The sequence below is a fragment of the Lissotriton helveticus genome, chromosome 2_1 (genome assembly GCF_964261635.1).
Source record: "Lissotriton helveticus chromosome 2_1, aLisHel1.1, whole genome shotgun sequence".
NCBI classification, from domain to species: domain Eukaryota; kingdom Metazoa; phylum Chordata; class Amphibia; order Caudata; family Salamandridae; genus Lissotriton; species Lissotriton helveticus.
Genome location: NC_136059.1, coordinates 761,042,059 through 761,064,154, shown reverse-complemented (window position 1 = coordinate 761,064,154; position 22,096 = coordinate 761,042,059).

The window sequence follows — 22,096 nt, the reverse complement described above, 5'->3', positions numbered from 1 at the left end:
GTATCGGTTAAGCCTATTTTAGAATTTTCTTAATGAATATTACAGGTAATATTTACCTTTTTCGCGGAGCACATATTGAAGGTCTTTCCTTTATTAATCCTAAGGCCCCTGTCTCCCATGTATGCCGCGAAGCTGGTTAAGGCCTTCTGGAGGCCAATTTGTGTTCAGGCCATAATGACCGCGTCGTCGGCATCCAGAAAGATAGGGACACATTCACCTTCTATTTGCGGGTAGTCCACCTCTGTTTTTAGTAAATGGTCTGCCACCCCATTTATATATATTAAAGAGAAAGGGAGCCAGGATACATCCCTGGCGGACTCCTTTCTCAATTGGGAATTTGGGCGTGCATTCTCCCAGTTTTCCATAGCGGAATTTGGCCCCTGCTCCTCTATAAAGCTCCTTCAAGAAATTAAGAATATTAAAATCAATACCAAGATCTACTAAAGTAGCCCACAAAATATCATGATTCAAGCAATCGAAGGCCGAACTGAGGTCTACAAAGGTCATAAATAGATTTCCCCTCTTTGCTGCCGAATATTTACCTATTACTAAGGCCAAATTTAGGCCTTGTTCGACAGTACCATGGCCTGACCTAAAGCCATACTTGAATTTTGAAAAGACGGCTTTCTCCTCAGCCCATAATTGGAGACGATTTAAAAGAATTCTGCCCGCTACCTTCATTAGCGAATCAAGGAGGGAGATTGGCCTATAGCATTTAGGATCGTTTCTGTCCCCCTTCTTAAATATGGGGACAACAATAGCTTCCTGCCAGGTAGTTGGAAAACTCTTGATGTTACAGCTGTTTAGAACATTGGTCAGGAGCGGTGCCCACAGGGCGACGTTATCCTTATAGATGTCAATTGGAATACCGTCTGGTCCCGGGGCTTTACTATTTGAACTATCTTCCAATGCTAATTCCACCTCATCTAGAGAGAAGACTACATTAAGGGGGAATGAATCTAGTGCATCAGATTCTGTGGTGCTCGTGACTCCCACCACTGAGCTCAATAATCCAGTACAAGTCTCTTGTTTGTATAGCTCGGTGAAATGTTTAACCCAGAGAGTTTCTTCAATGACAATCTCTACCTGGTCAGAGTTCCTCTCCACAAAAAAAGGGGCATTGACTGCATTCCAGAATGCGGTAGTATCTTGTAATGCACTCGCTTTAATTAGGGCTTCCCAGGCAGACTGCTTCAAATCCTTCCTCCGTTTTTTTAAGGCATCCTTATAGGAAGCTCTAGCTGCTCTAATGTCTAGCTGGTTTCTTGGGGCTTTTTTTAAGGCCTGGATCAGATGAGAGTGTGCTTTAGTACACTCATAATTAAACCATCCCTCTACTCTACTCTGACCCCCTTTTCGTGCTGTACCAGTTAATTTGTTACTAATGTGGACTGAAATCTTGTCAAACGCTGCAATGACCTTGGTGGGGTTAGGGTTCTCCTCTAAACAGGTCATAAAATCGTTTTTCTGTTCCACTACCAGGTTCTCTAGGAAACTATTTGGATTTACCTTACGCCATTTCATTACATATCCATTGGTTCTAGCCAAAGAAATCCCATGTAAATAGATGTTTTCCACTACTTTGGTGGCTTTGCTGCCTGTCTGACCTATTTCAAAACTAGAACTAATTGGATAATGGTCACTAAGTGCACTGTGCTCTAAGTTAAACGAGGGTACACTGCGATGATAATTGGTAGAGACCAATGTAAAATCTATGATAGTCCGGGACCCCCGCCCACAAAATGTCGGTTCAAAAAGGATCGGAGGAACACAAAGTTCATTTGCAAAGCCCAGGTCCCACTCAAATAATAAATGGTTTAGTAGGTTTCCAAGTACAGAATGCTCAAAATGGGTACAGGGGTCACCCCTAAGATTCACCATGCCACATATCTCCGTGTCGCTGTACATGCATAAATGGCAATTAAAATCCCCCGTCAAGATAATAAAGTATTCTTTCTGGTCAGATCCTGGTCCCCTGCGAATAGCATCATTTAATTCCTCTAAGGCCCTTTGTGAGGCGGCCTTTGGGATGTTATTGTAAAAGTTATTCAGGAGGATAGGGTGGTTTTCACCTGACCTTAGGGAGAGAAGTTGATAGTATTGAACTCCCCCGTTGGGTAAGCATTTACTGGTTATGCTGTTTTTGTTGGATATATAGGTACATAGCCCCCCAGAACACCTCCCTCTATGATTAGGTTGTGCTGCGAGGAAATATGTATGAAACCCCATTACATGTAACTCAGCCTTCTCCCAACATTCCTGCAGGCAAATTACTTCAGACTTATCTATAAGTTCCACAAAAATTAGGTCCATAATTTTGTTTGAAAGGCCCGCTATATTCCATGATAATAACTCCATCCTGGCCTTTTGAGCACGTCGTGATGGTCCTATGTCTCGCATGGTGGGATTCAAAATATAACCTGGGCTAGATGGAGGAGCCAAACTCACCTCATCATCCCTTATAATCTCAACAGGAGACATACTACGTGCTGGGCTATCTATCCTGGGCGGCTCGATTGAGGTTTTAGCTTGTAAGCTTAACCATGGTTTTTCGGTTACTATGGGGAAAAGAGGGTTGGACGGTACTACTTGTTCTGTAACCTTGCCCACGGAGACCGGGGCCAGTCAGTCCACCATCTCCAAACACTCATATCTATTGGTGGTCTGTATGCCTCTCCAGGGTTCTCTAAAGGCTCGCACTCTATTATAACCAAAGTTGCCATTCCAATCCCCCCAATCACCCCCCAGTCACGTCTGCCTACTCTGCGCCAGTTTCCCTCGTAAGCATCATAGTCAGAACCAGGACGCCAAGTAGGGGGGTAGAAGAAAGAGAGACGTTTAGTCTCAATCCCTTAATTTCCTCCATGCAAATCCCAAGAACATACGTGATCGACCATATAGGGATCCTCAAAATTTATCACAATACAGTCACCCTGGGTTGTTTTTATTTCCTTCCCTATCCAGTGTACCCTGCGGACCGTTAAGATCCTACTAGAGTGATTTGGGGGTGGCGGTCTGTTGGTTTTTAACCAATGTGTGACCTTATTTTTCAATGAGCAGTTCAATTCTTCCTTGTAGTCAGTTAACTCAGGGACCCCTGTCATCACTACCACGTAAGGGGCTGACTCAGGTGGTAAGTTTACAATAGGTCTACCAAAACCTCCTCCCCCGAACCGTGCTTTGTTAGGAAGAGGAAGCAAAGCCCTGTTTATTTTCACTTCCTGGGTGGGGTGATTAGTAGTATTCTTGGAGCTAGTTCCCTCATTGTTATCTATAGTTGCATAGGTCTTAGGTTTTGGCTGCAACTCAGTAGTAGGTATAGCTTTTGGTATTACCAGGGGTCCCCCCCGTTTTTTTACTTAGTGTCTTGGGAGGTTCATTTGCTTTAGCGACCGTTCTTTGAGGTACCGTTTTAGATGTTCCATTTTTAATAAGAGCACATAATTCAGATAGCAAATTCTCTACACGCGACAGTCTAACCTCAAAAGGGGAAAGATGGGATTTAAATAGCTTGTCTAGTTTAGTTAAAAGTCGCCCCTCCACTTCATCAGTATCGCTATCAGCCACAAGGATAGCAGAGGCCTCGGGGCTCCTTGGCCTTACATCCCCGTTTGTCGAATTAATTTCAGGGTGTGACTGACCTGAAGGTGCTAAATGATCGAGTTCCTCTCTAGTGTTATCTAACACTTTATGTGTTGCACCAGCTTTTTCTATATTCTTCTGTTTTTTTCTTTGGTATAGCACCCTCCCGCCTTCCCCTGGACTGTCCAGTAGCGTTATTTTCTGTAGATAAATTCAAACTGAGGTCCGGAGTTTTTTCCAAGGCAAGGCTTAGCTGTGAATCAGTTAGAAGGTGTGATACCGATAAGTCTACCTCAGTCGGTACACTATGAATTTCAACGTGCACGGGGGCTCTGTCCTTAGCCTTATCAGGAGTCTTTGCGGCTGAGATAAGACCCAAGGACAATCTTCTTGCCAGGGCAAGATCCTGTGAAACTCTTCGTTGCAACTGGGTTATCTCTTGATCGATAAAAGAATTAGCCTTTGTTATAAAGTTGTCTATTGGGCCTATAAGTTCCCCCCCCCGCTGCAGTTTTGCTCCTTGTGCCTCGGGTAGACATCGTTATAGATGGACCCGGGGTAAAAGTAGAGATGTCCGTCTCTAGTACAAGAAGGTAAAAGGCACGTTAGTACACTCAAACAATAACTTACAAGTTCGAGCGATTTAGGGAAATGGCCCAGTCCAGTCTCTACCGGTCACTAACGGGCACAAACGGGCCCGCCCTTGGCCCGGGCTTAGCCCGCGCGCGGTCCCGCGACGCGGGGGCTCTGGATGTTTATGAGCGCCTCCAGGTGCAAGAATGCGGCTGGCAGCTTCCTGTCCCGCCGTAAGGGACGCTGGGAAACGTAGTCCCCCTCCACACTACGACCGCGTTTGGATGGCGGCGGCGGGAGGGAGACGGGCAGCGGCTGGAACCCTGTTCAGGTAAGGGTAGCCCCCAATGACAGATAATGCCTCCAAATGCCTCCAGCTACGTAGAAGATTCGCCCGCTCCGCCGGGGCTCTGGATGTTTATGAGCGCCTCCAGGCGCGTGAATGCGGCTGGCGGCTTCCTGTTCAGCCGCAAGGGACGCTGGGAAACGTAGTCCCCCTCCGCACTGCGACCGCGTTTGGATGGCGGCAGCGGGAGGGAGACGGGCAGCGGCTGGAACCCTGTTCAGGTAAGGGTAGCCCCCAATGACAGATAATGCCTCCAAATGCCTCCAGCTACGTAGAAGATTCGCCCGCTCCGCAGGGGCTCTGGATGTTTATGAGCGCCTCCAGGTGCGAGAATGCGGCTGGCGGCTTCCTGTTCCGCCGCAAGGGACGCTGGGAAACGTAGTCCCCCTCCGCACTGCGACCGCGTTTGGATGGCGGCGGCGGGAGGGAGACGGGCAGCGGCTGGAACCCTGTTCAGGTAAGGGTAGCCCCCAATGACAGATAATGCCTCCAAATGCCTCCAGCTACGTAGAAGATTCCAACGCATGTACTCATTAAATGTAGGTGGGGAAGAAGCACAAACTAGAAATCAAACCAATATTTTTGGATGTATAGTGTGTTGCACATAAGGGTAGGCTTAACTTGCATAATTCAGTGTAGTGGAATCATGCAGAATTCCCTGCATTTTCCACGAGATTGTGCAGAATTACGTAAGAAGAGTAATTCTGCATTTAGTGCTATTTTCTTAGTACAAAAATGCCCACTTGTGTGCAAAATAGATGCAAGAATGCATTTGTCTCCAAGAAATAGCTCTAAATGCAACAGAACATGCTTAGAAGCATGAGCAGCTGCTCCCTAAACGTGCACTTGGGGTAGGATTTTCTCCCAATTTACCCCTGGCATTTAGCGCTAGTTTCATAGCACAAAATGCACACTAGCGCCAACATGGATGCAAAGATGCCCAATGCAACAGAACACAACCTGTAGCTACTTGCTAAATGTGCTCTCATGGTAGTATTTTTTTACCCAAACTATTCCTAGTTATGTGACATAATTGTATTATTCGTAATTCTGCATCAAAGAGTAACACAGAGTTACCAAAACTACTCTGCTTACTCTGGTGTAATTTACATTTTGCCTAGTCCCAGCTACAAACAGGTAAAAGTGGGTCATAGAATGTTTACACTAAACACCTCCATGCAGGTACTTCAGAGATGGGGTGCAGTGCATGATTGTTAATATTTAAATCTCATGCTATGCACAAAATACGATTCAGAAAAGGGGGTGGTGATGGACAGAGCATCTGAGTTAAACAGAACACTCATACCCAGTCAAAAGATCAGGGCTTGATCCATCACCGTTTTGTAGCTCACTGCACCATCCCAGTTCAGAACCTGGCTACATGCAAATTAGTCTGTCCCTGGCCCAGTGCATCATGGGAACAGGGCAGACCAAACTACCAAGCCAATTCTTTACTGGAAAGGAAACAAGCTTCCGGGGACCGGTTTCTGGCATTGCAGCCGTCTTCGGCCCGGCTTGCTTGAATCCTGATGGTGCAGTGAGCAAGGGACTCATGTCTGAGCATACCCTGCCACTCCTATAGTGGCCAAAACGATTCACCCCCTTTCTGAATCGTTTTGGCCACTATAGGAGTGGCAGGGTATGCTCAGATGTGAGTCCCTTGCTCACTGCACCATTAGGATTCAAGCAAGCCGGGCCGAAGACGGCTGCAATGCCAGAAACCGGTCCCCGGAAGCTTGTTTCCTTTCCAGTAAAGAATTGGCTTGGTAGTTTGGTCTGCCCTGTTCCCATGATGCACTGGGCCAGGGTCAGACTAATTTGCATATAGCCAGGTTCTGAACTGGGATGGTGCAGTGAGCTAAAAAAACGGTGATGGATCAAGCCCTGATCTTTTGACTGGGTATGAGTGTTCTGTTTAACTCAGATGCTCTGTCCATCACCACTCCCTTTCTGAATCGTTTTGGCCACTATAGGAGTGGCAGGGTATGCTCAGATGTGAGTCCCTTGCTCACTGCACCACTAGGATTCAAGCAAGCCGGGCCGAAGACGGCTGCAATGCCAGAAACCGGTCCCCGGAAGCTTGTTTCCTTTCCAGTAAAGAATTGGTTTGGTAGTTTGGTCTGCCCTGTTCCCATGATGCACTGGGCCAGGGTCAGACTAATTTGCATATAGCCAGACAAAATTGCTCACCATCACCAGCATTTTTATTTTTATGTAATATTTAGTAAGGTTGGTTAAATGTTAGATATATAGTGAATTTTAAAAAATGTAATTAAAAAAATAAGTGTAATAGATGAATTAAAAAATAAAAGACTATATTGATTTCAATTTATCATCAAATAACATTAGCAACGTTGGTACAAAAGCTGAATTTTAGTGATTCATAATTTTATAATCCCACAACCCAACAACCCCCCCATCCTCTCCCGGGTGTATCATAAACAAATCACAGTAACTGTACCAGTCCATTTATCATCACATAATGTTTCTCTGGCCCCATCATCTAACGCTTGTTTAGATTTTGTCAACAGTAGCCTGATTAGTTGGATAAGCCCAAAGAAATCAAAATATTAAATTTTTCAACAGGTAGCAAATTAATGGGTGACATAGTTTCTCAAATATATCCCCTCTTCCATTTATTTCCCACGTAATTGTTTCCATAGCCAACAAGGCCCACAGTTTTCCTGCCAATTCTCTTGTGGTTGGAATCACTGCAGACTTCGACTTTTGTGCGATCAATTGCTTGGGTGCTAGTAACATGTTAGATATCAGATTCCAAAATTTCTTGTGTCTTCTTTATTTTTCTTCCAACAAAGAAATGCATACAGCCTCAGCCAAGAAGTTTTGCTCGAGCATGAAACTTCTTCAGGGTTGTTCCTTCAAGTAATTTTTATAGCTCCAATGAGTATGATGAATGTAAGAATCATTTAGTTACAATATGTTCCATCTTCATAATATGGTTTTGATCCCATTTGGTGTAATAGGACACTGACTAGGGAAATAGGCAGTGTACTGTTATACCAAATGGGATTAAAGCTATAATATGAGGATGGAATATATTGTGACTAGATAGTTCTTACATTCATCATACTCATTGGACTAGTAGAGATATAAATATTACTCAAAGGATACGCCCTGAAGAAGTTCATTGGTGAATGAAACGTGTTGGCTGAGGCTGTATACATTTTAATGAATATGAAATTAAAAGATGTTTGAAGAAAAATAAAGAAACATAAGAATCTTTCAAATTTTTACTCATTTCTTTTGGTTGTACTGCTAAATGTATATTTCTATATTGATCTGCTTTACAGTACTATCATTTAGCGGCTGAAGCTAAAGAATTTTTGCACTGAACTTGCTGCTATGGAATGTTGTGGGAGGTGTGATATAATTTCCCTGTCAGCTGATCGTGGATTTTTGCAAACGTTAGATACCAGACTCCAATCAGAGAAGAAAAGATTTATCACATCTGTTGAGCAAAGGTCTAATAAAATCTTTGCCAGATTTGATTGCATCGAGTAACCCACTGCTCCCTTAACCGCATGTGTGCGGCATGATTTCCGCCCGTACGCTGGATTTTGCGGATTCGCATGTTACGTGACGAGCTGGGCTCGTCATGAGCGTGCGAGGAGGCTACCTCATGACGAGCCCAGCTCGTCATGAGCGTCGAAGGGGTTAATATTACTGAGGATTTCCTTCCAAACAAAGGCGCAATTTGGGATAAGACCACCAAATTTATCGAGCCTCTCCATCCTGCCCTCATCTCCTCTAGCACATACCATCAGCGTTATTATACATGTACTTCACTTTCTGAGGGGTAAAATGCCAGTTAGTCATATACTTGCACATTGGATTGGATATGGTTTTTGTAGAGCGCGATAGCTACCCGCAGGCGTCCTAGCGCTTAATAAAATACAGGTGCGAGAGGCCAGGTCGAATTATCTGCTGAAGAGAAAGGTTTTAAGTTTTTTTCGGAAATGCAGAATGTTGGGTTCTGAACGGATAGAGATTGGGAGGGAGTTCCAGAGCTTTGCCGCGTTTACTGAGAACATTCTGCCTCCACTCCTTTCTCTTTTGAACCTGGGGTTGATGGCTTGAAAGGTATGGGCCGACCTAAGCTCTCTGTTGGGATGGTAGGGGGTGATCAAGGTGTGATTCAGGATTGCTCCTTTCCTCCAGTAGGCACGGTGGGCAATACACATGCTTTTAAAATTGATTCTTTCCCTCACCGGCAGCCAGTGGAGGACTTTTAATTCAGATTTCACAGATTGGCGGCGGGGAATGCGCAGGGGAGTGCGAGCAGCGCAATTTTGGATCACCTGGAGTTTTTTTAGGGTTGATTCGGGGGCTCCTAGATAGAGAGCATTCCCGAAGTCCAGCCGGGAGAGGATTAGGCCCTGGACCATGATCTGTCTGGCCTTGAAAGGGACGAGCGGCAGGATTTTTCGGATGAGTCTTATAATGCCCATGCAGGTGGCAGATAACTTGGTTGCCTGGTAGCTGAAAGTCAGTGTATTGTCTAACCAAATTCCTAGGCTCTTGATGGTGTTTTTGGCTAGGGGTGCCGGGCATAGTGCTGGTGGCCATAAGGAGTCAATGGATTTCTGTGGGGAGTTACCCAGTACCATTAGCTCTGTCTTGTCTCCGTTCAGCTTCAGGTAGGACTGGCTCATCCAGGTACATACTGCTTCCATACAACCTCTTAAATCACTTGGGTGAGAGGAGGGATGATTCAGGGTTACCACCAGTTGCGTGTCATCCGCGTAGGACACGACTTGGACGCCAAAAGGGTGAACTATTTCAGCAAGGGGGCGCATGTAAATGTTAAACAGCGTGGGGCTTAGGGACGAACCCTGAGGGACCCCACAACTGAGTGGTTTGCTGGGCGAGGTGATATTGCCCTCACAGACTCCGAATGAGCGCTCTGATAGGAATGATTGTAGCCAGGCTGCTGCTTTAGAGGTTATTCCTAGCTCTGAGATTCTGTGTAGCAAGATATCATGATTCACTGTGTCGAAGGCGGCACTGAGGTCCAATAAGATGATGGCCGCAGCGCCGCCCTGATCCACAATCGTTCTAGCTCCTTCCATTACGGCTAGTAGCGCGGTTTTTGTTCCGTGCATGGGATGGAAACCAGTCTGTGATGTGTCAAGTAAGTTATTTACTTCCAGGAATTCTGTGAGAGATTGATTTACGTGTTTTTCCGCAATTTTGCTTATCCATGGCAACAGGGAGATCGGACGGTAGTTCCCTGGGTTCTTCTGATCTAGGTTGGCTTTTTTCAGGAGAGCCCTGACTGTTGCCTGTTTCCACTTCGGGGGACAAGACCCGAAGATAGAGAGTTGTTAATCAGATTTAGGATGGTAGGCAGGATGATTGGGAGTAATTGTTCTAAGGGATTGGGCTGGGGCTGGGTCGCTGGGAGATCCAGATTTTACCTGGAGTATTATGGTTTTCAGGCTGGTTGGCTCCAGTGGTGGGAAGGTTTCCAGGGTGATAGGGGGGGTGGTCTGGTGTCCTTCTGCCCTGTTTGGAGGTGAGGGGGTGGGGGGAAGGAAGAGTAGATAGTGGCTATTTTCTTGTGGAAATATTCGGCCTGTTCATTGCAGCAAGTCTGAGCATTCAGAGGGTCTGGTAAATTGTCGGGGAGTTTGAGCAGGCTTTTCGCAATATGATATATCTCCCTGGGATTAGATGCTGCTTCACTCATTTTATTTTCGTGAAAGATGGCTTGAGCATTTTTTATGTAGTTTTTATAGAGTTTTATGGCAGCCCGATATTCATCTTTGCTGGCTTGTGAATAGTCAATGCGCCATTTCCTTTCTAGTTTTTTGCATTCTTTCTTGAGAATGCGCAGTTCCTGTGAGTACCATGGTGCATTTCTTGGTCTCTATATGGGTTTGATGTCTTTGAATGGGATGATGCAGTCTAAGGAAGTAGTGATCCAATTATTGAAGTTATCATTGCTGACAGCCGGGTCGGGTTGTTTTCTGGGATAGAGGTTTCCAATGTGGTTGTCCACAGGTTGGGATTAAGTTGTGACCATTTGCGATCTCTCTTGGGAACGGGGGGAGGTGTGGGGCGTGAGCCGGACGGTGCCCAGGTAAATGGGACCAGAAAGTGGTCCGTCCATGGGAGAGGGATGGGTGGACTAACTGTGAGATGGATACAGTTACTAAAGATTGGGTCCAGTAGGTGCCCTTTATAGTGGGTGGATTGCAGCACTCGCTGGGAGAGTTCTAGTGCCTCCAGATTGTTGTGTAGTTCGCAGAGCTGCCAAGTCCTGGGAGTCGTCTAGGTGAACATTAAGGTCGTCTAATAGGGTGTAATTCGGTGAGTTACAGACTCCACTAGCTACCGCCGGTGCGATGTGGTTTATGAAGTTGGTCGGGGTACCGGGCGACCGATAGATAAGAGTTCCTGAGAAAGTGCATGTAGGGGAGAAGTCCAGCTCAAATGTGAGGTATTCTCAGCTGGATAGGTTAATGGGAAAGCTACGGCAGGTATAACAGTTCTTGTAAATGACAGCTATGCCGCTGCCTTTTCCTGTTTTCCTTTGACTCCCTGTTCTTGGCATGCTTACATAAGTGAGAGGTTTCATACCAAAATGACTGCCACCGTGCTGCTGACATAGTAACACCCAAAGTCCACTGCTATTATCTCATGTATGACCAGAACTGCATAAATGTTGAATATAATTCCCTTAGGTAAGGAGTAAGCCAGGAAACGATTTTGATTTGGAGTGGGCGGTCTGCTAGCCGCTGCTCTGTCCCCTGGGTGGGGAGCCCTGTGACACGATTAAAAGTAGTTCATGTGCTCTGTGTTTTTTTAAACAAGAATCCTGTTAGCATTGTTGGAATGATTTAATTTCACCCCCCCGCCCGCAATACGTCTCGCACAAATCGCCAACCTTCCTTGCTCCACGCCTCGAAGTCGAGTACAGTAAGCACAGGTGTAAAATTAACCTTTATTAGTGACAAATAAAGGGTACACAGCCACTTGCCTACAACCTGTCACCGCAGGCCGGCAGCGATCGCAGTCAAAGGTATGTGTGCAGATACATCACGCCAGGAAGAGTAGCAACAAGTTAAACACAGCATGCCGCCTACAACCCGTTGGGCCGGCCGCGATTTAAAGTCTTTGTAAGCTGTTTACAGATGCATCATCTAGCAAGCAAGTTAGCAGGGTACACACAGTCATTAACTACCTGAGGTTCCGTTTATCATTTATAACAAACTAAATAAAGCAACAGAAAACCTTCCCCGCCCATGATTCCTAATATACAAGGATACTGCAAGAAGTGTCTTGAGGCACAAAGTTGCATGACTCTCCTGGCTTGCGGGGGAGGGGAGAAGAGGGGCAATCTATGATCCATTCTGAGAATACAACAGTACGTGTCATATTGAACGTATCGCTACATGTGACATTCAAGTGTGATACGTAAATTATCTGGTGACAGGGACGAGCGGCTTCCAAGCTATCCGCAAGGGAGCAGTGGCGGGTATGGTATGTGACCCTATCTCCTATGGTGTCTTGAACTGCCCAGTGCCCCAAGCTGCCCACTCATGTGCCAATCATTCAGGCTGCCTTAAAATAGGATGGTGCATAGGGGGGGGAGGGGGAGTGGAGTGGAGTCTACTGTCTCCCGCCCATAAGGCTCTAGGTCCTGGCTCACATAAAGGGGACAGACTAGCCTAGCCTATTTCTCTGCCACTTCCTGCTTCTGACGTGTCTTCGTCCTGCAAGTTAAGAAGATATGTGGTGAGGGGACTCCATAGGTCTTTAGGGCGTGACTTTTGTGGTAGAAGTTCGGCATATGTGTGTAGATGCTCCTGCCATGTAGCCATCGTTGTTTGCCATATCTTGAATTTGGGCGCGCGACCCCGGCCCCAGCGACACGCGACATGTCGCTTGGCTAATAGGAGGCCTAGCGCAAAAAAATTCCTATGCGCTTTGATCGCTGGATTCGACTGACCCAGTAGAGCAATCCTAGGGCAAGGTGCAGTGTCCACCCCAATCATGTCAGACAACGCTTTAAATATCTCATCCCAATATGCTGCTACTGCCGGGCACAACCAAGCCAGGTGGAAAAAATCCGCACCCTCGCTCCTGCATCGTAAACACCTGTCATTGTCGCGGAGGCCGAAGCGGAACAGTTTGGCAGGGGTATAGTAGAGTCGATGCAAAAATTAAAAATTAACCAATCTGAGACGCGCATTGCCCGTTACCGCGTTGGTGGCGAGCAGCATTCTTCCCATTGCTCGTCCGACAACGGTGTGCCTAGGTCCTTGTCCCAGTCACTACGCGCTCTGAGTGGCGGGGGGGATGGGGCAGCCTGTGCATGTTTATATAGCATAGATACTACATGTTTCGGGGAATCAGGTTGGTGGAGAGCATGTAGAGGTGCCACAATCTCCGGTTCAGCAGGAAAATTGGGTGTTACCGCCTTGACGTTCTGACGCAACCGAGTATAAAGGAACGTGTCCATTACAGAAGGGGTGGAGGCCCCAAAGAATTGAGCCGACGTGCGAAACTGCCCCTGGAGATATAGATCGCCCCAAGTATGGACCGCATGATTCGCAAGCATTTTACGGCCTATCTCCTCGCAGGGGACACTTAACCTGGGATCATGCGATAGGGGCATACGTGGTGAGTATAAGAACTCAACCTCCATATGGGCAGCTATGCGAATCCAGGCTTGCACCGTACAATCCACCGTGGTAGGGTCACGGTCCACAACACGGGTCGGGGCATATAAATAACCCGATGGTTGGGCGGGTCTCATATATCCGTCCTATACCGCCAAGTGAGCCATGAAGGGAGGGGGATGTAGCCAGTACACAGCAAAGTGTCCTTGGGCACAGTCATAATAACGTTGAAAATTCGGAACATCAAAACCACCTTGGTGGTAAGGCAACATAAGCATCTGCAGACTAAGCCTAGCCTGCTTGCCACCCCAGATAAGCCTAGACAACTGGGAATTTAGGGCGCGGAAGTAGTAGGAGCCTGGGTTGTACGGTGTATTAGTAAATAAATACAGGAGCTTGGGGAGGACAACCATCTTAATCAGGGAAATACGCCCCACCATTGATAGTGGGAGGTGGATCCACTTAGTGATGGTGTCGGTCAGTTTATCCAGGACCGTGCCATAATTGGCTCGAATGAGAGCTTCTCGGTTCCTAGTCACTATTATCCCCAGGTATTTTATTTCATCAGACTCCCACATCAGAGGGTAATCCAGAGGGAAGCAGGCGGTCTTGTCCGTTAAGGGGAATAGAGCTGACTTCGACCAGTTGATCTGTATCCCGGATATGGCTCCAAATTTGGTGATCTCGCGGAACAGAGGGTTAAGGTTCTCCTGCGGTTTGTCTACATACAAGGTCATGTCGTCAGCATACAATGCAATGAGCAGCTGCCGCTCCGGATATATTAAAGAGCGGTGATTATGATGCTGCCTTAGTTTGTCTGCCAGGGGTTCAATGGCAATCGCAAAGAGAACCGGGGAGAGCGGGCAGCCCTGCCGGGTACCTCTGTGGATCTCAAATGGGGCTGAACGGGAGCCGTTTAACAGAACTGAGGCTTGCGGCCTGCTGTATAGCAGTCGGATCCAATCGAGAAAGTTAAAGGGGATCCCCATCCGTTCCAGAAGGGCCAGAAAGTAGTCCCACTCGAGGGAGTCGAACGCTTTTGTTGCGTCTAGGAAAACTGCAGCCGACTCACATCGAGGGTTAATGTCCTGCAGTACAGCCTGAAGGGTGCGCAGGTTGTGCGACATTGCCCTGTTTGGGACAAAACCAGCTTGGTCAGGCAAGACCAGACGCTCCATCAATAAATTAAGGCGCGTCGTGAGCAGTTTCGCCAAGATTTTCACATCAGTATTGAGCAATGACAGAAGCCTATAAGAGTCGCAGTGCTCTGGAGGTTTGCCTGGTTTCAGCAGAGAAGCTATAAGGGCTTCACACATAGTGGTCGGCAAGGTACCCTCCTCAAGGGCTGAATAGTAAACTTGTTTCAGTATAGGAGCAAGTAGATGAATATAGGCCTTGTAAAAGTCAATTGGTAACCCATCTGAACCTGGTGATTTGCCTGACTTCATAGACATGATGGCGTCTTTTATTTCGTGTAGCTCGATTTCATGATGCAAAAATTTCTGCTGAGATGGACCTATCCACGCAACGGCAGTGTCGTCAAGATATGACTGCAAGTCAATGGGCGTCAATCTTTGGGAGGTGTATAGTGTGGAGTAGTGATTAGTAAGAATGCGAAGTTGTTCCGTGAGGTCTCTCTGCAGGACCTGATGTTCGTCCAGTAAGGTCGCAACATAGTTGTGATACTTCGGGGGCCTGACAGCGAAGGCAAGTGCCCCACCAGGCCTATCTCCCTCGCCATAGAGGCGCGCCGTGTATGGTTTCCCAAGGAACCGGCATTCTTTTTCCGCCACTTCCGCATATTCATTCAGCTTTTCCCTGAGGAGAGCCTTAGAAGTATGTCCACGCGTGTCTCGAGTCATGTCCCGTTCGAGGTCCCGGATCTCAGTTTCTAGCTTGCGCAGTTCGCCACGAAGCGACTTGAGGACGCCCCCACCTTTCGCAATACACCACCCCCTGACCGTGACCTTGAAGGCCTCCCATATCGTTATGAAAGTGGATACGGACCCCACGTTACGTTCAAAGAAGTCCTGTATGTCACGTTCAAGTTCTACCCTGAAGGCAGAGTCAGTGAGATGTGCGGGATTGAGGCACCAACTCAAATACGGGGAAACATCAATGGGTATGCGGAATGTGAGGAGGACTGGCGAATGATCTGAGAATGTTCTAGCAAGGTGAAGAGCGCCTACCAGCCAGGGAAGGAGGCCAACCGATAGGAATACGTAATCAATCCGCGCCCATGTGGAATGAACAGAAGAGTGATGAGTACCTTGTTTGAGAGAGGGGTGTAAGTGCCTCCAGGCATCAATGTAATGGTGTTCCTCAACTAGTGTAGACAATGTACTTTGGGTATGCGTGTAATGCAGCGCTTGGGGGTGAGATCTATCTCGGCCTGGTTCCAATGCTGTATTGAAGTCACCCCCCAATATGACGTGGTTTATGCCCAGTGTTTGAATCTTACCCCACATGGTGAGGAGTGCAGACGTGTCATCAGTATTGGGGCCATAATAGCAGGCAAACAGGACTGTATGCGAGTGTAGTGTCCCCCATACCATGCAGAACCTTCCGTCTGAGTCAGACTCAGTCCTAGCTGGTGCAAACCGCACCCCTCTCCGAACCACTATTGTTACTCCCCTAGCATAATTTGAATAAGAGGAGAACACCTTGCAGGAGGCCCACCTGGAAGCAAACAGAGGGGAGCAATCAGTTCTTAAGTGTGTTTCCTGAAGCATGGCGATAGATACCCCCTGCCTGTCCAGATAGCCCAAAATGTGCCTCTTCTTTCGCGGGTTGTTCAGCCCTTGAATGTTCCATGACACCAGCCGAAACTGCTGTGCCGGTTGCGAAGTCGCTAAGTCACCCATTCATCCAAGTGAAAATATGTGTAGCATAGTAGTATCTCAGTACAGATCACAGCAGTATCATATACACAGAAACAACAATTCCCTCCCAGCATCTTCCCGGTAGACCAACCCCGCACTTGCAATATCATCTCAACAATCATGACAGCATGGAAACGGAGTGTCCTCCCACCCACACCGGCAACCCCAACTCGCCGGGCATAAGTTCCCCACCCTCCCACCCAAAACCAAAACAAAACAAGAACCAAATCCCAAAAAATTACTGCATAAGCCCCTGCCCCGCAGAGGGGGAGAGGAATTCAGGGGTACACCCATTGGGGGTCCGAACTAGGGGCACCAGACCCGCCAACCACCTCCCTACTTACACCCTCAATCGACCAGGTTACCCCAGTCGGTTCTGCGGGACGGAGGTGGGCGTGCGAGCACTCAGTAAATGCTTAGACCAGCAAGAGTTAAAACAGATCAATTACCTCACCGGCATACACAGGTATCAGTTTACGCAAACCCAGCGACCAGGGGCCATTTGACTCCAAGGGGCCACATAACAGTGCATAAGGTTAGTCTTGCTGTGACAGTGGTGAATGCGACCTGGAGCGACGGCGGGTTGATTCTTCCCTGTGCTGTTCTTTCCAACATTGACTGAGGAAGTCCTCCACCTGCTGCGGATTTTGAAAAAAGTGATGTTTGCCCTGATGAGAGATTTTTAGTTTTGCCGGATATAGCATGGCATACGGGATCGCCTGGGTTTGCAGTTTCTTTTTCACCCCTGCAAATTTGCGTCTGGCTTCTTGGGCCGAGGGGGTGAAATCGGGGAAGAAGGATAGCGTTGTGTTTTCATAGTGCACAGTCCCCAGCTCTCTCGCGCGTCTCAACACTGCATCACGGTCTCTATAGTTAAGAAAACGCGCTATGATGGGCCTTGGTGGGGCCCCAGGAGGAGGGGGAGCGGCCAAGGACCTATGAGCTCTCTCAACGATGAGGTGTGGGGAGAACGATTCCTTTCCAAACAGTTCCACAACAAGGTTTTCAACAAATATCTCCATCTTCCCCGTGTTGGTGGATTCCGCAAGGCCCAAAATTCTGACGTTATTACGGCGAGATCTCGCCTCCAAATCCTCATTCTTGTCTGCTATGATTTTGAGAAGCCTGTCCATTTGAGTGAGTTGTCTGTGGGAAGAGGTAGCTCCATCCTCTAAACCCGAGATTCTATCTTCAGCCTCCTTTATACGGGTGTCGTGTTGTTCCAGCTTAGCCACTACACTGTCCATGCGCGTATTTATGGTGTCAATTTTGGAGTCTATTGTTGACAGGCTTTGTTTCATGCCCAGCAAAAGTGCTTTCCAGTCGTCCTCCTAAGGGGCTGAGTCCGTAGCCTGCCCCCCCATTCCGGCGTCGGTTTTGTAGTTTTTTTAGATTCAAATGGAATTTTCGATTGTCTGGTATCATTGCGGCCCATGTAGCGCCCCGGCGTCCGCGACACTGCAGAGGAGGTGGCCGCCAGTTCTCAGGAGGGTAGAGGCGGAAGGGGGGGGAGGTTGGTGTAAGCTGGACGGGAAAGGCAGGGAACATGTTGCAGGCCCTCCGGTCTTTCTAGATCCAGGCGGACGTGGGGGGAGGGGGTCAGGGCCAAAGGCTTTCGTTAGCGCGTCGAAGACGTGCCGCCCGTGATACGCGAATGGCAGGGCGGGATGGGCACCTAGACTTGACAGGGGGCAAAGACACGCTCCAGTGTTCCGTAGTCCCCCCAGCACCAAAGGAGCAGAGGTCTGCGTCCCACAGGTGGATCCAATGTCGGAGTTGTGAGTAAGTTCACGAATAAAGTCCTTCTGCCCACAGCTTGAGGAATGACGGTGTGTCCCAGTAGTAAATAAGCTAGGTACGCAGGGAATAGGTATGAAGTCCTCACTAGTCGTCGTGGGGCAGTACTCGAGGAGGCACAAGTGAACAAAGAAGGTGTAGGCGCGCAGTAGCCGAAGCGCGTTATCTGCCGCCTAAATTTCAGCCAAGGTGTCTAGCAGCAGGCTGGGCCTCACGGCAAGATGGATGCGATAGCGGTGGAGATGATGGCCGGAGCTGAGTCCTATCGCGGCAAAGGTGAGGGGGGGGTGTCCGGTGAAAGTCCAACAACAGGGCATTGCGTCTGGGCGATGGAGATCCGCCGCCGCAGCAACGCACCACTGGGCTAGGGAGAGCCAGGCATTATACCGCAGCACGCGTCCGGATCACCGAGGCAAACAGTACCCCCACGATGCCAAGCGGGGCCTCTAGGAGCAGTGATGTCGCAAGGCCCGGCGGTGGCAGCCCGAGTCCTATGACCTGCCCGCTCGTCAGGGTACTCTCAGTGTACGATCAGAGGAGGCGTCGCGTGGCGGGTTCCAGCGAGCGGGGGCCCCAACAATGCAGGTCGGCAGGCTGGGGATGATGGACGAGTAGGTATTGTAGGCAGGGGGGGGTCTCACCTTTGAAGCAAGTCGCTCTGGGCAGTAGCGTGACGGTGGAGGAGGCCACACGGCAGCGCTGCACGGGGCGGGGCACCTCCGTCTAGGCCCCAAAGCCTCGGCCTTTCCCAGTTGGCGCACCCGGGAGGACAGAACAGCAGAAGAGCGGGAGGCACCGCTCGCGGGAAGCGGGGCAGTTTTCTCCGGCTCCGGGAGCTCCACACGGGAGGCGATGACACCGGAGCGTGCCTCTCAGCCGGGTGAGTCCGATCCCGCTACTTGCAAGTTAGTTCTGCTGGTCAGGATGGTGTGTAGGATGAATGTTAGGCTCGACTAGGAGAGAGCCTCACTGCAGTGCGGACAACTTGGTCCGACACCACCTAGCGCCCCCTCGACAGAGGCCCACATTTCTAATGTGGGCTGTAACATTCCTGAGTAGTAACATACTGGGGGCTGTGTTGGTTTGGGCAGCAAGGGAATTTCCCCTGGAGATCGCCCCATTACCGTAGAGTCCTTATGGGCCCAGTGGCATTCCGTTTCATACCAGGACTATTAAAAACAAACCCTGAGTAGCACTGTTTAGTAACACTTATTTTTATCTAGTAATCCCAGGACCCAGGAGTTCATATGAGCTACAGTACCATCCTAGTTGTGCGTGTTCTTTTCCCTGCCCATATAAAGGTGTTTATGGCTGCCTGAATCGGGCACAGATCTTTGTCTGGGACTTACATATGGAGGACCTTGGAAATATATAGCAAACAGGGTAGTATGCTTAGCTTAATTCCCACTATTCTACAACCATGATTTGTAGAGAGTTCACCATCTTTGCAGATCTGTGATACTAGAGTGCATCAGTCTGGAATAGTTAGTTGTGTATAACTTCCAATGCCTTGCTTTTATATTTATTTCCAAATAATATTTTTTTTAGGTGGCCAACAACAGGGAGTCTTGTCAGTTAGTGTGTGTATGAGTATTGTAATTAGGCAAATGTTCAGCATTTCCGATTTGGCTAGATATACCCTAAAACTGAAAGATCTGCTATACCTGTCCAATGTTTCCAAAGCACTTGTAATGGAGAGTTGGTAGTAGTTGATCAGTGTTAGTGATACATCATCAGCAAAGAAATGGATTTTATGGCGTTCTCCCTCGAAGGGGAACCCTTATATTCCCAGGTTCTGCTGTATCAGTGCCACCAATGGATCAGCAACAAAAGCAAACAGCGATGGAGGAGGTAGACTTGCCTTGTCCACCGTGCCAGTGGGATATCACCAAACCCTTAGACATAGGGTGATTATACATGGCGTCAATCCAAGTTTGCATGTTGGAACCCAGACCTAATGCTCCAGGACTCGAAAGAGAAATACACAGTCTCTGTCAAATGCCTTTTCAGCATTAAGAGACAGGATCAGCAGGGGAACCACTCTCATATTGTCCTTTTCAGTGAGCACCTGCCTAATATTGTCTACCGCCTGGTGCTATGGAATAAAACTCAATTAGTTGGGATCTATTAAGGAGGGCAAGTGGGGCATCAGTTTATTGGCTAGTGCTTTTGTAAAAATGTTAACATTTGAATTTAGATGGGCTATCCGCCATTATTATCCACATTTATTATAAGGTTTACCCACCTTAGAATTAGAGAGATATTTGCCACCGCCATTGACGGCAAAACTATTTGTGATTGGAAGATCGAATTAACAAGAGTCCCAGGTGTGGTGCCAAGTCCATTTCAAACAACAAATCTATTGGTCAGACCATCGTATCCTGGTGGTTTATTACAGTAAAGATCACAAATGCCCCTAGAACCCTCGTCTGGTGAGGTGGGAAGCTACAGATGTTCCCTACAAGCCTTATTCAGTTTGGGGGAGATTTATTACATGGTGACAGCCTCCACCTACTTCAAATCAACCAGTTCTTGGTGGAGGTCAACATAGAAAGCCTGAAATGCTTTAAGTTTGTCCTCATTTTTGTACAGAGTGATGGCTATTTAGTCCAAAAGCGAGTAAAATCATCTTGACATTGACAGTAGTCATAGGCCCCTGGCCAGGATTGAGGCTGTTTCATTCACAAATTCGTGAAACCATTGCAAAGCAGTGCTTTTTCAGATTTGTCCATGACCAGGATTCCTATTTTTCCCTAAGTGATATAATCTTTCGCAGGACCTTTAAGGATGCGGAGGCCCTACATTCTTCCTCTAGGGTTTTTAGTTCACTTTCAAGGGAGATTCTATCAAGTTTGCTATTCTGACGCTGAGCAGCTCTTTTTGCTTTGCAGGTTCCCCAGAATACTGCTGTGGAAGCATCTAAAAAAGAGTTCTGGGCCACAAACACCCGTCTATTTTCATGAAAATACAAGGAGATAACATCTTTCAGCACCTCTCGGACTACATTATTTTTAAGCAAAGATTTGTCAAATTTCCATATTTTCATCCTAACTCTAGTGAGGGATACCTCACCCTCCCATGTCAACATTGCATGACCTATGATCGCTGTAACACCATGCAAAATCGAGACAGTCGCATTTGCTATCTGTTGTGTGCTCCAGATTAAGTCAGTTTGAGAGTATGACCAATGCACATGGGAAAAAATGTATATTCTTACTCCATTGGATACTTGGAGCTCCACAAGTTTATTAGGAAAAGATCCAAAATATTGCTTTGCATGCCTCTGTGCAATGCCTTTTGCATGTATCTAATAAAGGGCGTATCTATCAATAATGGCAGTGAGATCAGAGATGAAGTCGCCAACTTGTTGGAAATGGCCATCTTTGCAGGGTTATCCCCATACTTTTGGTTCTTTCTCCTTGGTTTCTCCTGACCTTTGGTTGTTAGCTATAGGACTCTGGGCACTGCTGATCAGTACTAAAGTGCATATGCTCTCTGTGTAAATTGTTATTGTGATTGGCTATCCATGATTGGCATATTTGTTTTACCAGTAGGTCCCTAGTAAAGTGCACTGAGTCTGCCAGGGTTAGTGATTCAAATGCTACTAGTGGGCCTGCAGCACTGATTGTGCCACCCACAGGAGTAGCCCTAAGATGGTGTCTCAGGCCTGCCACCGCCGTGCCTGTGCTCAGTTTGTTAACTGCCCTGTTAACCTGGCCAGTGTACACACTTGCCAGGCCTGACCCTTCCCTTTTTCTTACACATAGGACACCCCTATGGTAGGACCAAGATACCTCCCTTGGCAGGGTGCAGTGTATGTGAAAGGTAGGACATGTACTAGTGTGGGTAACATGTCCTGATAGTGAAATACTGCCAATTTCGTTTTTCACTATTGAAAGGCTATCTTGCCCATAAAACAGAATGGGGAATGCTGTGTAACATGTGTACCTGCATCTCTTCCCTTAGCAGCGAGATAAAAATTTGGAATCGGGTATCCCTGAACACAGAAATTAATAACACATCTTTTAGGGGGATGGTTTTTAAATTCAGTGTTTGGAAATAGCACTTTAAGAAAGTGGCTATTTTCTTGTTCAACCTTTCTGTGTGCCTCTGCCTGTTAATGAATTAACTGTCTGGTTTGTGAGTGACAGGGGCTGGAGTGGCTCCAGGAGGCTAGGTGAGTCAGCACTAGGCTGAATAGACCTATCTGCATTTGGAGTGGTGGGAGGAGTAGCACCTGGGTCTAAACAGGGCTGTGCCTGCCTTCC